This window comes from Octopus bimaculoides, chromosome 4 (genome assembly GCF_001194135.2).
Source record: "Octopus bimaculoides isolate UCB-OBI-ISO-001 chromosome 4, ASM119413v2, whole genome shotgun sequence".
NCBI lineage: Eukaryota > Metazoa > Mollusca > Cephalopoda > Octopoda > Octopodidae > Octopus > Octopus bimaculoides.
This window is the reverse complement of record NC_068984.1, coordinates 132,591,579-132,605,782: the sequence shown is the minus strand read 5'-3', so window position 1 is coordinate 132,605,782 and position 14,204 is coordinate 132,591,579. Positions and strand designations below refer to the sequence as shown.

The following is a 14,204-nucleotide window of genomic DNA, read 5'->3' as shown; positions in this document are numbered from 1 at the left end:
TGTGTTGTGTAAAATTGTGCGAAATGTATGATGAGTATTGGAGAGTTAGATGTAAAATTTATAACCAGCAGATGTGACATCCTTGCTTTGATTCTCTGATTAATCATTTCACTTCACCTGGGGAATTGATTAAATTTCAAACAGCAGGTTTATAAGACAAATGTTTGACATGCTCCTCACAGTTCAACATTTATTGCCACTGCTTGAATTATTTCAACATTGTCTTATAATGACCACTTTTCTATGCTTGCATGGGACAGGTGGAATTTGTTGAGGTAGATATTCCACAGCTGGATGCTCTTCCTGTCACCAACCCTCATCTGTTTCCAATCAGACTCGAAATAAACGTTGCTTGTATGACAGTGATACCTGTTTACAACCATGCTGTCAAGACGAGTAAATACGCATATGCATACATAAATGTCTGTATATATATATATATACATACATAAATGTCTGTATATATATATATATACATACATAAATGTCTCGAAATGCCTAGTTTAGAATAGAGGCAGCTGATGAAGGAAAAGTTCCATATGTGGCTTGTCTATGTGTTCATTCTGTTGTCCGTAAAAAAAGTTCCTTTTTTTATGTCCTGTACCTGGATATGCATCTATATATACATTTAGATGTAGGTATGTACATATATGTATGTATATATGCATATGCTCACATATGATTTGTATTATATATATATATACTAGAATAAGAAATAAAATGTCCTTTGTACAGTATTATATATTTGAAAAAATGAATAGAAATGGCTTTTCTCATAAATTTTCCACATTAATAATTAGATGTTTATAAATTTACAAACAGTTTTTACCTTTTGTAATTATTAAAGTGGAAAAATTATCAGAAAAGCCATTTCTATTCATTTTTTTCAGATATATATATGTTGTTTTGCAAACAACTTGCAGATGCAAGTGCTACCAGTCGAAAGCTCCACATACCAGAAGCCAGCTAGTGTATAGGGTCATCAGGAGAGAATGTGTGCCATTTCAGGGCCTACCTCTTGATGGCATCACTGCACACCTTCACTAATATGAGGCCCTGCTTGCTAGATCAACTGGTTATCAAATAAAGCTCGATATTCTTCTAGCCATCGCTCATCGTCTCTTTTTAACCAAATTCAGTGGCTAGCCTTTTCCACTGCTATAACCCAATAACGTCACCCATAGCTCTCGAAGCTTCAGATACACATCTTTTTGGGAAGCAAACTGAAAGTCAGATGAGCTTTCTTTCTTTGAACAGTTGAATGCAAACAAAATGTCTGGTGGCTGTTGCAGAACTAAACGAGCTTAATAAAATCAATAAAATTATCTGCTTGCAGTAATTAACTATACTAGTCTGTGCACCTAGCAGTAAATATGTGCTACAGAATAACTGAGCACCACATATTTTGGTCAAGGAACTGCTGAAGTCTTGTATACAGATCTTTTACTGGATATGCAATGAAAAATGTAATTGTTTCACTTTACCAGTTAAAGCAAAACCTTTGGTACTATTAATTTATTTTCCCTATTTTGTGAATTATTTCTTTGGTTCAACTCTTTAGCATTCAGATTACTTTCGAATGTAATGCTTATTTATTAATATTGTTTTTGAATTAATCATGCATTACCTCTTAGTTTCAAGAGCTTCGTGATGTAATTCTTTATTTTTATAATGATATTGTAAGGTAGCTGAAAGAGGCCAGATATGGCCAGTTTTAACATGAAACAGGTGGAATTTTTTGGCTGGTTTAAATACTAAAGGGTTAGACTAATCCAGTGATTGGTTTCAATTTATGGTAGCCACTATTTTGTTTTCTTTTAGACAATGACAAACAAGTCAACACCTCTAAAAATCTGAATCTAATCTTAATGATTAGAATGTTCCATGCTATAAATTGAAAGGTAAGCTATTGAAGCTAATTGTACTGGGAGTCTGTTATTCTCATTGTTTTTGAATGTCCATTTTTCCATGCTCACATGGGTCAGATGGAGATTGCTGAGGTGGATTTTCTGTGGCTGGATGCCCTTCCTGTCACCAACCTTTACCTGTTCCCAAGGTAATACTTCCCTATGCACAGACGTTTTCATGAAAGATTAGGAATGGAAACTGTTCTTATAACAGTGACATTCATTTAACAACTATCACATGATGTCAAGGCAAGGAGACAGTAACACGTGTGTGTGTGTATATATATATATATTGCATGATAGGGTTCTTTCTGTTCCTGTCAGTCAAATTCACTCATAAGGCTTGATCACTCTGGGGCTGTAGTACAAGAATTTTGCCCAATGTGCCACACAATGGAATAGAACCTGAAACCATGTGGCTGGGAAGCAAACTGCTTACCACTCATTAAAATGATTTCCAACTTGCTTTATTTCTTCTCTAAGTGGTTGTCCACATCCATCTTCAACTGTCTAGCAATGTTCCTAATTGAAAGGAACACACTAAGTAGTTAATGACAGACAATTGTACTTTAAGGCATAATTTAAAGATATTGGAAGCACACAGAACTAGATCTTGAAATTTGTATACTTCATATATCTAAGAATATTATCTGAAACAGGGCACCAAATTAGTTTTGTTTTTTGAATTCAGAACCTATGACAAACTATGCAAAGAGTTCAAATTCTGCTGAGATCAACTCTGCCTTTCATTCTTTTGGGATCAATAAACTAAGTACCAGTTAAACACTCAGGTCAATGTAATCAACTTACCTCCATGCTCAAAACTGCTGGCCGTGTGCCAAAATTTGAAATTAATTTACCTGGACTGTAAAAAGATCAGGGACACTATTCTTCTTACTATAATTACTTTCAACCTCAGAATAAGATTAATTTCAGGATATCAGATTTTAGTTGGCCCTGTACTAATTGAACTGTAATTAATTAAAGTTTTATTCTACTTTCTTAAATTAGATTTTAATTATTTTCTTTTAAGCCAAGTTTAGAGATTTTTGTTCTACACTTGCCATTCAGTACAACAATACTTTAGAAATTTGACTGTTTAAGTTAATTAGTTTTACTCACAAGAAAACAACCATGTTAAATTGACATAATTTCAAAAATAGACTGCAGAAATTATACAAGTTCATTGTTTGAAAGTTTAGACTTTCGATAATGACTGTGTGGAAGCTTGCTGGATTTAAAAAAAAGTTATAGTGCCATGTACTGAATGATATATATATATATATATATATATGTATGTAAGAAAAAAAAAGGAAAAGAAAATCCATTGAAATTTCCTAAGTTGGGGAAAGGAAACAAAAAAACAACCTAGCAGATATTCTCAAAGGTGGCAGGTATGATTTCAAAAGACCAAGTAATCTTGTCAAGTTACATTTTCTTAATTTTTCCCAAACAAAACTTGAGGCCACTATTGTAAGGGACCTGAGAATTCAAAAGGCCCAAATATAAAGGAAAACGTGATGGTTGTGAGTTGCTCAGAAGCAGTTCAAGGATAAAAGTTATCAGAATAAAAGGATTTATGACTAACAGAAAGCTCAACAGAGAAATGATGAACCTGGGAAGAGAATCAAGTGAGGATATATTTAAAGATCTTGACGGTGGGTACTTGACCAGAAAGTTCATTAGAGAACAATGGCAATGAAGATACACTATGATGATGAGCCGAAGACTCTAACCTAGTAGAAAGAAGAGGACCAACTGTGTTAATTTGATTTTGAATTTAGTCAAGCAAGGCATTCAGAGGCACCAATCCAAAAGATGACAGCAGAGTTGAATGGTAACCTTGTAGAAATACAAGATACTCTCAGGTATTGTTGTTGTTGGCACTCCGTCGAGGGTTCCAGTTGATTTAATCAACGGAACAGCCTGCTCGTGAAATTAACGTGCAAGTGGCTGAGCACTCCACAGACACGTGTACCCTTAACGTAGTTCTCAGGGATATTCAGCGTGACACAGTGTGACAAGGCTGACCCTTTGAATTACAGGTACAACAGAAACAGGAAGTAAGAGTGAGAGAAAGTTGTGAAAGAGTACAGCAGGGTTCGCCACTATCCCCTGCCGGAGCCTCGTGGAGCTTTAGGTGTTTTCGCTCAGTAAATACCCACAACGCCCGGTCTGGGAATCAAAACCGCGAGTCCGCTGCCCTAACCACTGGGCCATTGCACCTCCACTACTCTCAGTCATAAGACCAAGAAAACTGAAGGGGTAAACGTGATTTTTGCAGGGAAGAAGACTACTATGGACATGTTTCAGTCTTAATGGACAACATCAATATACTATAATCAAGCCTGTTTCCATCACTTGACAATACTTTTGACATAGATTGCAAAAATAAAAATGAAATTTTGATCAGTCTTTTCCTTATGCATGTCATTCTTAATTTCTTAAAATTATCTTCACTTCTCTTAGAGTTGCTAATTAATGCTGTTTGTTTTCTCCAACTAAGAAGCTTTCAATTATTGAAGAATGTTGTAATTCAGTCCATTCCGTTTTTATTTGTAATACAACTAGACCAACTGCTTTTGTGACATTCTATCACCTAAACTGTTCTTCAGACCAGAAACCTGTGCATTGCTCTCTCTCTCTTCAAATTTAAATGGTGGGTAGTTTCTTTTAAATTTTGGACTAGCTAAAAAGCATAGTATTTATGGAGATATGTCAATTGTATAAGCAAAATCAAACAGGTTCAAGTGGAGACTGACTGCACCATAGCCTTGCTTGCAATGACAGTAAGAGAAAAAAAATCCTACGATAGCTTTGAGGAAAGCAGTTCTATTAGCTATAGCTCCAGTTTACTTGGCTGGCAAAAAATAATTGAATATGGTATGGACAAAAACAATGTTGCGTCCATCCCAACTGGATACTTGAATTATTTTTAGTTTCTCCTCTTGAATAGGACTGTAGAATCTTTTCAATTTTTATTCCAAGTGATTTCATATTTGGTGTATGAATTCCTGTGCATAGGATACAAATTTGCAAAAATTTTCTGAAAATTCCAAACAATAAAAAGTAATGAGGGGTTACATGACGTGGTAACCTCGCCAGTGCTGGTAGCACAAAAAAGTACCCAGCACACACTGTAAAATGGTTGAAAGGGTATCCAGCTATAGAAACCACATCAAAAACTAACATTGAAGCTTAATGCAGCCTTATGGTTTGCTGGGATCTGTCAAACCATTCAACCCATGCCAGCAGGGAAAATGGAAGTTAAATGCTGTTGTTGATGATGATAATGACAATTGCCGTACATTAAATTTTTTGCAAATCTGGAACGAATTATCAAAGAAATGGTTTAAAAGCTGTATATGTCCTTCTTTCAGGAGGAAGGCATCAACTTCACAAAAGAACTGACTTGGTCCAACATGCAAAAGTGGACCTAAAATGTTGATGGTGAAGGTTTAACAATTTTTACTTAGGTAAACTAAATCTCAAAAAAAAAGCAATACAGATATGCAAATTCACAAAGGCAGAATAATTAGTAAAATTATGGTCCACAGGTTGAAGTATGGTTCGAAAATTTAATGTTTAATTCAGGACATCAAGTTGAAAAGTTGATCAGAAATGCTTCTAAATTCAAAATGAAAACAGAAGACTTATTTAAAATAAAAATATTTATATCCAAATGAAAATCATGAATCTGCAGCTGAAAACAGTAGAAGCCAATCACTGCTAATGGGTTGGCACTACCGTTTTCCAGACTTCTTTATGCCACCTCCACCTGAAATGAAAAAGATTTACATTTTGTAACAAAGCTAATCATCATCATCATCATTCCAAACACTTCAACATACATTCTTCTTTAACATTTTATAAAACTACAAAGACCCTTTTACTTGTTTCAGCCATTTGACTGTGGTCATGCTGGAGCACCGTGGTTGGTAAGCAAGCTACTTACCACACAGCCACTCCTACGCCTATAATGTATCTTCATAATACTTTATTAACCCTTTAGCATTTAAACTGGCCATATCCAGCCTCTCACTTCTACTCTACAATATAATTCTAAAGATAGACAAGCACATCAGCAAAATCTCAGTTATGAGATAATGCAGGATTAATTCAAAACAATGTGTATAAATAAGCTTTACAATTGACAGTAAAATGAATGCTAAAGGGAAAATATAACAGTAGAGACTCTTTTGATTAAATATCAGAGACACTGGCTACAATTTAGTAAACAAGAAAGCTTGTATAGACTGTGACACAGGAAGATAACCCTTGCTTCCCTAATAACCTTGAAAATGTCCAATTATGGTAAACACCTCTCAGCTTGTCTCAGATATTTGTCCCAAAACACAGAATTATGCAACCAATCCATTTTCATGTAATTATGACAATCTAATCTCTTTCAAAACAGATTCAACTGCTACACAAAGATCACCTTGCATTACGTCCTCCTCACAAACCACCAAAGATATATCTCATACATCCTCTTGTTTATAAAATATTTTATCCCTAACCATATTAAAAAAGTGTATATGACATGACATGACATCTTTAAAACATTCACCAGAATCTTCCTATTATTTTTTTCTAATGTTCACCAACATAATCAATATTCAGCGACATACATACCCATTGGGCCTTTCTGAGTTGCTTTAGCCCTTGCATCTTTTAAAGCTTTTTCTTTTTCTTTCTCCTTTTGCTTAAATGCTACATCCTCCTGCCAAATAGATAAAATACATCATATTAGAAAACAACAGAAATAGAAGGTGGTAATACCAAAGAACTGCACAAATCTGACACCAGACAACATGTTCATGTGTACAAGTTTAATGCACAAGCTTTTATGATTTAAATTTAAAAAAATTAAATTCCTTACATTATCTAATTCTTTGGAATCCTTTTTAGGGGCCTTTAAAGGCTTCTTTTTCCCACCTGTGAATAAAAAAAAAATTACTGTACAGGAAAACAGATTATATTGACGAAACATGTATTGTAGAACACCCTCTACCCTTGGAACACTGCTAGTGTTGTGTTGGCTCCTCAGAAGACAAGTCGCTAGCTAACTAAGCTTTAATATACAATAAATAGAGTTCATTGTCAGCTAGCACACAGAAGTAATAAGTCAAAGATATTTTTAATCAATTGAAATTTTAACTGGAATGAGATAAAAAGTCATTAGAAGTCCTGGAAATTGCTTTCAAAAGGGGAGAATGAAGATAACACTAATTTTAATCCAGCAAAAATTAAATGGAGAATTGCAGGAAGAGGGAATTCAGCTGGGCAGCTATGGTACAAGTCCAAGCATACGAGGGGTGTCTGAAAAGTCTTGAGCCTCAAAAAAACAAAACATGGTACAAGACTTCTGATGATTTATTTTTCAACATAGTCCCCCTCGATGGCTGAACACTTTCTCCAGCGGTGCTGAAGTGCCATTATCCCGGCGTAGAACTCTTTTGTTTGGAACTCCAAGAAACTTTCTATAGCGTCTATGACGTCATTGTCACTGGTAAAATGGCGACCAGCCAGGGCTTTTTTTCATTTATGGAAATAGATGAAAGTCAGAGGGGGCTAAGTCTGGCGAATAAGGCGGATGGAGAACAAGTTTGTATCCACAATCACGAATTGTTGCCATGGCAACCACTGAGGTGTGGGCTGGAGCATTGTCATGATGAAAAAGGACCCCTCTGGTGAGCATTCCTGGCCTTTGTCCATACTTCTTGTTGCTTGAGGCCCGTTATCTTGCTCACTTGCTCCTTATCTTACACAAACCACTTCCTTGATAAGATGGTGTGTCACCTTGCCCTGGGTCTTTGGGAAATATTCTAAGCCTCCGCCCTTAAGACTGTTGCTCTGGTGTCTATCAGCACCTTTTGCCTTAGCTATGACTGTCACTTCCATTTCCTCACCTCGATGCCAGCTGAGGAAAACTTCTGGTCTCTGTTCTGCAGCACCCCACAAGCCATTGAATGGGAGAAGCTAGATGCTATGACATTGTGAGGAAGATCCAGCTACCTGTAGAAAAAGCCACCAATCTTCATTTTGAGGGAGTCAACTGTTGTCAGTGGAATCTATCAAGAAGCAGAGGTCACAAAACTTGGGACCCAGATACAATATAGATAGAACAAGGCCCGGTGCCTGCTAGCTTCACGGTCTTAGCTGAACTTTTAAATGGTAGCAGAGTCTTTCATAGTTGAGTCAAAAAGCTTGTTCACACTCTTGACTGATCGCTCTGTAATGCAGGAGATGGTAAATGGAATTTGTTGACCATCACGGTGGGTTTAAAACTTATCTTTGCTCAGGTGATACATTTCTTAAACCCTTGAAGGGCCAATATTGCTGTGATGCTAAGGTTGTCCATATGAGTATCTAGCTTTACATTACCACACATATCCCTTTGTTGAAGACAGCAGGAGTTGATTTGTGGGAGATTTAGTTTTTTCTGGTAGGTTTAGTATCCATATACAGACTCAACTTTGTAATTGCACACACATGAAAATGAAGCAAACAATGTGGAGACACAGTTTGTGAGTATATTTTTTTGGTAGTTAGAAGTAATATGGGCAGCAAATGAAGTTGGATTATTAAGAGGACTGTTATAGTTCTGCAAGTTAGTAGGAATTCTTTTGGTTAAAGATCAGAAGTATTGGCTACAATTTAAGAAACAAGAAAGCTTGTAGACTGTGTGATATAGAAAGATATTCTTCACTTTCCTAATGCCTTGAAAATGTTAATTATGGTGTGTGAACACCTCTCAGTTAGTGGAATATTCTTTGCATGTGTATTGTTAGAGTAGCTTTCCAGTTCAGGTTCATTAAAGAACCACTACACCAGAGTCTTTTGGAGAGTGGTGTATTAGAAAATGTTCACATTAAAATTATCCTCTTTTATTTCTAATCCCAAGGTTTGCTCAACCAATTTTTATCTATATTGATAGTTTGAAAGAAAGAGTGATACCAGTATTAATAGCATCATCATTTTAACATCTACTTATCCATGCTTGCACAGGTCTCATGAAATATGACAGTGAAGTTTGTTTAGAGACAAACAATAGGCTTCTTTCAGATTTTACCTACCAAATCCATTCATAAAGATTTGGTTGGACCAGAGCTTTAGTAAATGACACTTGCCTAAGGTCCTATGCAGTGAAACTGAACACAAACTATGTGGTTGTGAAGTAAACTTAAACCACACAGATATGCCTTTGGTTTAATGATGATAATGTCTTCTTTTACACCTGACAAATTTCTACTGTTCTTAAACTGAATGTCTCCTTCCTCATTTCTATTTGATGTTCTCAGACATATTTAACATAAGCCCACTCTAGAGGTAAAGAATCACGACTTCAGGCCTGGGAAAGCGACGATTCTTCAGAGGGTACCCTAGAGATGGGATGGGATGTAATTTTTCAGATAAGATCAGATCACTAACACACCATCATTAATCCCTCAGATTTAAATGAGATGTTCACGGTAGAAAGCTTTTGAGCATGTCTGTTTGATCAGAGCTGACCTTGGATAAACAACGCTATCATTATACTTATAGCATATCTAACCACATATTTTGCAATATTATCTATATAATCACGGCATCAGTTAATTTTGGAATACAGTAAATGTTAGTTTTCTTAAAATTTTTATAATAAAAGGTGCACGACACAAAGGAATAGTTTTGTTATCCTAAATAATTTGAGCTGGGTGGGGAAGTGGATTCTTTACGCCCAGCAAGCTGAAGTCAAGATTCTTCAAGTCGATTCACTCATAGAAACCTTAAAGAACAATTCTACCTACATTCTGAATGAAATATTGCAATGTGTCCCGTTACACTTTGCAAAGACAATTAATAAGTTACCGAATGATTAAAACGGTCTGGAACTCTTTTTTAAAATAATCATAACCATAATCCATGCATTCGAAAACGTATCCCCTTCAAATTTTACTAAAAATATGGGCATTAATGACAGATTGCTGCCCGCCACCACCGACTTTATGTGGATACAAAGACAGTGGGATACCGCCAAATTCCCTTACAATACATCCTTATTGTTTTACAGAACAATGTTAGCCCCAGATATACAAAAAAGATAGGAAGATTACAACTGAAACACTTTTGATCATAGAAATCGTTCAATCAGGACTGATCTAGATTAACAATCTGTCCGAGTAATTTAAAACAACTCGAATATTTCTTACTTCTCAGCCCACACATTTACACCAAACACTCCACGTGATATATGGCCATAACATTACTTACGGCTGTAATTGTCCGAACTAACTACAAAGCTATTTTATAACTTCTTACTATTAATAAAGTCATTTATATTAATTTTCTAATGTTTCACAATTTAATTTCTATCATCTCTTAAATCTTGCTTCGAAGTTTGAATTAATTTAGTACAGAAATAAAAATGTTTTTCGGAGGGGTACATGACCGGCAAGTGATTTGATACGTGAGTGAGTGGAAACTAAAACGATCACAGCGTGGAAGACATATTAGCCGTTCAAAACGACACAAAAATTGTTAAATTCACATTTTTTATATGTTAAAAGGTGATAGAATGTTCGTTGCACCAAATCGTGACCTGCTAAATTCACAAGCAAAGGAATTAACCATTTACAGATTTCTAAAAAAACAACAACAAAAAAAACGTAGCATTGCAACAGAGAAATTTATTCTTAAATCAACATAAAAACATAAAAAGCAATAACTAATTACAACTTCTAATAAACAATCGCTAACTCAAGAACTTTGGAACAATTTGAGTTCTTTTGACTAATAAATCATTCGATGCTTTGGGCATAATTCAATTAAAACACAATTAAAAAACAAAAAAAAGAGCAATCAACAATTTAAAAAAATAGAAATATACATCAAGACATTGAGTAAAGATATTCAGAAATTAAATGACAATATTAATAATAAATATGAGAAAGAAGCTACATACCAGAACGTCCAGACATTTTAAATTAAGTTTCAGAGAAAAAAAACGCGAACTTTCCTTTGATTGTGAATGACGAAGGGAAGGAATCAAGGTTTATATAAATGCGCATACTCCGGAGTTAATGTAAAATGAGAGTTGGTTCTCGGTAATGAAATACGTAACCATGCACAAAGTGTTTGATGACTGCGTGCGTTGTTGATAACACACACACACACACACACACACATCTCTCTCCCACTCTCTCTCAATATATATATATAGTGTGTGTGTGTGTGTGTGTGCATATGTGCATACACACACACACACACAAACACGCATACACCCACTCATGTATTGAGTTCTATTTCTTCTGTTTCTTTCCTCAAAACTATACTGGCAGACTTTCGGAATAGTTCTCATATACATAAAAATTAAAGAATGAATTAAGAGAGAAACAAGAATCAATTAAGACCTATTTTCTCCATTGTTTGTGTTGATCTCCAACTTGAACGGTTGTTTTGCATTAAGATATTTCGATTCACGGGCAAGAACTTGCACTAAACAACCTATGATACAGTATTCACTGTCCTTTCCTTATTTTATTATCCTTTAAATGGTGTTAAAATGTTCGTCGCTTGAAATCCCGATCGGGGCAGAGCAGAACAGCGAGCTGGCAGAATCGTTGCCATGACAGGTGAAATGCTTTGCAACATTTCGTCCGTTTTTACGTTCTGAGTTCAAATTCCGCCGAAGCCGACTTTGCCTTTCATCCTTTCAGGGTCGATAAAATAAGTACCAGTCGAACACTGGGGTTGAAGTAATCGACTTAACCCCTCCCTTGAACTTGCTGGCTTTGTGCTAACATTTGAAACAAATATGACAGGGCAGGGCTATTATTTCTGGCAAGTCAAGCAACTGCGTAAGGACTCCTTATTTTGGTTTGGTCCACCGTGGCCACTTGTTTCTCTGACAGAAAAAGAGAGTAAGCGAGAGGAAATTAGGATGATTTTGTCCCATTATTCTTTCCTTTAATCAAAAGTATTCTTTTCTACATTTCAAACAACTGGAATTATCATTATATAGATACTTCTTTCAAAATCCCAATTTTGTTACGCTACATATCCACTTGCGGCAAGTCTTTGATAAAATATTTTGCAATGGCAGTCTTTAGAGGAACGTGTTTCCTGTTCCTGAAACACGTTTCTTATTTCGAATCATTTCTTTCCTTGAGGAGTGGGAGAATTTTGTTGAAAAATAGTGATAGCTTAAATTGAAAGACAGCTGATTGCTCGTATCATGATGTCTTAAAGTGAAGAATAACCGATCCACAATTGTGTTATATATAGATGTATATAGCATCATTATATTGATCAAACTATTGGATGTTGTTATACACCGCTGATCACAATGCACTTTCTCGAGTTTTCTTAAGCACAGCATTATCGTCAAAGGTCTTGGTCACTTGTCATCGCTTCCGTTAGGCCCAGCATTCGAAAATCATGCTTCACCACCTCGTCCCATGTCTTCCTGGGTTTACCTCTTCCACAGGTTCCCTCCACAGTTAAAGATCGGCACTTCTTTACATAGCTGTCTTCATCCATACGCATCACACGACCATACCAGTGCATTCGTCTCTCTCGCACAGCACACCTGATGCCTCTTATATCCAGTTTTTCTCTCATGATATTTACGCTCTGTAGTACATGCACACTGATATTGCACATCCATCGAAACGTACTAGTTTCATTTCTTTCAAGCCTTCGCATGATCTCTGCGGTCACAGCCCACGTTTCACTGCCATGTAGCATAGTTGTTTGCACACAGGTATCATACAGTCTGCCTTTCTGAAGGAGAGGCCCTTTGTTACCAACTGAGGTAGAAGCTCTTTGAACTTTGCCCAGCCTATTCTTATTCTAGCAGCTACGCTCTCGGAACACTCGGATCACTGCTGACTCGGTCACCTAGATAACGGAAGCTATCGACTACTTCTAGTTTTCCACCATAGTATTTGATGGAGTTTATTTTCTGTACATTTCTAGTGTTTATTGTACACACACACACACACACACTCCCAAACTAGGGAATGGAGTAGATAAAATTCAGGCTATATATGTTTCATAGCCAGCAGAACCTAGGAAGTGGTAATTGCCCAAACGAGGGGTAATCCGCTAGCTGCTCGTTGAGCCAAAGATACCTTAATCAAATGAAGTTTACGTTGTCGTCAAGGGATCCCTTGTTAATTCGAAGGAGATTCGATCGAAAATGCGTGGAAAGCACCACAGTTTTCTCGACTCTCTAACGATTCTGCCAACTTGCTACCTTACAATACGGTTTCAAATTTTGGCAGAAGACTAGCAATTTTAAGGGTGGAAGTAAGTTGATTACATCGACCCAAGTGTTCGAATGGTCACTTATTTTATCGACCCCGAAAGGATGAACGGCCATGTCGACCGCGGCAGAATTTGAACCCAAAGCATAAAGAACCGGAAGAAATGCCGCTAAGCATTTTGTCCGACTAGTTAATGATATTGCCAGCTCACCGCCTCATAATACAACAGATTACAACTCTCGACCTTTCCTCTCGTAAATTCGTTGTTTTCTCACTCCAACCAAACCCACCATATTTACCTTAAATTAATGTTTTTTTTTTTTTACATAATACAAACTTTAAGAGCAAATTGTTTACCAATTACTTTTAATGACTATTGAATTACAACTTCATGAAAACAAACAGAATGTGCAATATTACCCAGATTTAACTGAAACACTGTAGCATATCTGAGACGATAGATCTGTAAGTTAGTCCTATACATTATCTCGGTCCTCTGAGTGCAAAGCTAATTGGATCTAGTCAACGTCAACTGTATTACAGATAATTTGACGAACGAATGCTATAATTTAAAGATTAAATTAAAGCAATTAAGACTGGCAGCAAATCTGACAAAAGGCAGATCTGTCTATTTATAGACAACGATTTTACTTTTTAACAGAGTATGAAACCTTAGGCAAGTGTGCAAGACAAATAACCAAATGGGTTATATATTACTTAACCAGTTACTGAGTCGCGATTTTCATATCCACTGAAGGTTTTTCGTTATGTCTGGGGTTAGGGTTAGGGTTAGGGTTAGCAGGTGTATTCATTGCCTTTAGTAATTAAAGACGACCAGATTAAAGTGAGTGGTTAGAGGATGGATGTACAGGTGTAGTAATTAGTAGAACAATAGAAGCATGTCTATCGCATCCATAGTGAAAGTGACAGGATATACCAAAAGAAAAATAGAAGGAAACTGAAGAAGGTTGTGACACACACACACACACAATATGTTATCTGTATTCTATGATATATATGATATATATATATATATATATATATA

The 14,204-nt window shown here is 36.1% G+C and overlaps 1 long non-coding RNA gene across 1 annotated transcript; it reads right to left on the bottom strand.

Moving 5' to 3' along the window:
• Positions 1–5,471: 5,471 nt before the first annotated feature.
• Positions 5,472–11,008, bottom strand: LOC106878965 (uncharacterized). Its single transcript, XR_001410578.2, has 4 exons — positions 10,855–11,008; positions 6,790–6,845; positions 6,543–6,630; positions 5,472–5,685 (listed from the first exon to the last, which is right to left on the bottom strand). It is a non-coding gene; the product is annotated as an uncharacterized LOC106878965 (long non-coding RNA).
• Between the last annotated feature and the right edge of the window lie 3,196 nt (positions 11,009–14,204).